The following is a 2,619-nucleotide window of genomic DNA, read 5'->3' on the forward strand; positions in this document are numbered from 1 at the left end:
CTTTCGTGTTGTTAGAATCTAAAACTAATCTAAACTCCGTCCGAACAGTCCTTGGAAGGCCCAACCGTACCGACCGGCCGCCGTGTCGTCCTCAACCCACAGGAGTCACTGGATGCGGATATGGAGGGTCAGCACACCGCTCTCCCGGCCGTATGTCAGTTTCCGACACCAGAGCCGCTACTTCTCAGTCAAGTAGCTCCTCAGTTTGCCTCACAAGGGCTGACTGCACCCCGCTTGCCAACAGCGCTCGGCAGACCGGATGGTCACCCATCCAAGTGCTAGCCCAGCCCGATAGCGCTTAACTTCGGTGATATGACGGGAACCGGTGTTACCACTGCGGCAAGGCCGTTGGCGTTGTTAGACTCTACCGGCAACAAATCTGCCCCCCCCCCCCCCCCCCCCGCTGCCTCTGGACTGATTCGATGTCTTCCGACCTGGTACGGTCCCAAAACACTCAACGACTATTCAAGAGTAAGTCGCACTATCATCCTATATGCAGTCTCCTTTACAGATGAACTACACTTAGAAAATTTTTTTCCAAAAAACCGAAGTCGATGATTCGTATTCCCTACTACAATGCTCTACATGCTCCACCCATTTCATATCGCTTTGCAACGTTACGCCCAGATATTTAAACGACTTGAATGTATCAAGCAGGGCACTAGTAACACTGTATCCGAACATTACAGGTTTGTCTTTCCTACTCATCCGCATCAACTTATATTGTTTCACACGTAGAGCTAGCCGCCACTGGAAAATTTGTCTAAGTCATCTTGTATCCTTGTACATTCACTCAACTTCGACATCTTCCTGTACATCACCGCATAATCAGCAAAAAACAGCAGACTGCTGCCCAACCATTGCACCAGATCATTTAAGTATATAGGGAACAACAGCAGTCCTACCACACTTCCCTGGCGCACTTCTGAAGACACGCTTGTCTCTGATGAACACTCGCCGTTGAGGATAACATACTGGGTTCTATTATTTAAGAAGTCTTCGAGCCACTCACATATCTGTGAACTTATGCGGTTAAATGTGAATTTATTCCTTCGTTAACAGCTTGCATTGGGCCACCGTGTCAAATGCTTCTGGGAAATCTAGACATATGGAATCTGCCTGTTGCCCTTCATCCATAGTACTCAGTACGACATGTCAGAGAAGGGCAAGTAGAGTTTCAGATGAACGATGCTTTCCAAAACCGTACTGATTCGTGGACAATAAGTTCTAGATCTAAAGATAATTTATTTTATTCGAACTGAAAATCTCTTCAAGGATTCTGCAGCATATCTATGTTGCGGATACTGATCTGTAACTTTACGAGTTCGTTCTTTTGCCGTTCTTATAGACAGGAGTCACCTGCATTTTTTTCCAGTAGCTTGAGACTTCACGATGCGCGTGAGATTCGCGATAAATGCGGGATAAGAAAGGGGCCAGTGGCGTAGAGTGATCTTTATGAAACAGAACTGTGATACCGTCCAGATCTGCAACTTTTTAGCTTTCCAACTCTTTGAGTTCGTTTCTCTACGCCAGGGGTGTTTATTATTACGTCGTCCATACGGAAATCTCTTCAATGGTCAAACGACTGTATATTTGTACGATTGTCCTGCGTGAACGTGCAGCTTAATAGCGCGTTAGCAACGCAGAAGGGAACATGCGTAACAAAGATTTAATAAGTACTTGGCAGCTTTGAAAAGGTATGTAGCAGCAGTATCTTACCACATGGAACATGATTCTCTTAAACTATATTTGTCGCCGCGTAACTGGCGCTAATTAGCGTCCCACGTACGCTATGTGATCAAAAGTATGCGGACACCTGGCTGAAAATGACTTACAGGTTCGTAGCGCCCTCCGTCGGCAATGCTGGAATTCAATATGGTGTTGGCCCACCCTTACCCATGATGACAGCTCCTACTCTCGCCGGCATACGTTCAATCTTCTGAGAAAAGGGCCCACTGAGTTTAGGGTCAACTGCCAATTTTCGCATCATTCAGATATCTTTTCTAAATCGTGTTGCAATTTTTCATCTTCTGATGACTTCATTAGTCGATAAACGACAGCGTCATCTGCAAACAACATAAGACGGCTGCTCAGATTGTCCCCTAAATCGTTTATACAGGGTGATCCATTGATACTGACCGGGCCAAATATCTCACGAGATAAGCGTCAAACGCAAAAACTACAAAGACGAAACTTCTCTAGCTTCAAGGGGGAAACCAGATGGCGCGATGGTTGCCCCCCCGCTAGATGGCCAAACGGATGTAACTGCGTTTTTTAAAATAGGAACCCCCATTTTTATTGCATATTCGTGTAGTACGTAAAGAAATATGAATGTTTTAGTTGGACCACTTTTTTCGCTTTGTGATAGATGGCGCTGGAATAGTCACAAACGTGTACGTACGTGGTATCACGTAACATTCCTCCAGTACGGACAGTATTTGCTTCGTGATACATTAGCCGTGTAAAATGGACCGTTCACCAATTGCGGAAAAGGCCGATATCGTGTTGATGTATGGCTATTGTGATCAAAATGCCCAACGGGCGTGTGCTATCTATGTTGCTCGGTATCCTGGACGACATCATCAAAGTGTCTGGACCGTTCGCCGGATAGTTACGTTA

General features: G+C 45.8%; 1 pseudogene; it reads right to left on the reverse strand.

The window, feature by feature from the left end:
- Positions 1–235: 235 nt before the first annotated feature.
- LOC126428594 (5S ribosomal RNA) lies at positions 236–353 on the reverse strand (annotated as a pseudogene).
- Positions 354–2,619: the final 2,266 nt, after the last annotated feature.

Source organism: Schistocerca serialis, chromosome 12, assembly GCF_023864345.2.
Source record: "Schistocerca serialis cubense isolate TAMUIC-IGC-003099 chromosome 12, iqSchSeri2.2, whole genome shotgun sequence".
Classification (NCBI taxonomy): domain Eukaryota; kingdom Metazoa; phylum Arthropoda; class Insecta; order Orthoptera; family Acrididae; genus Schistocerca; species Schistocerca serialis.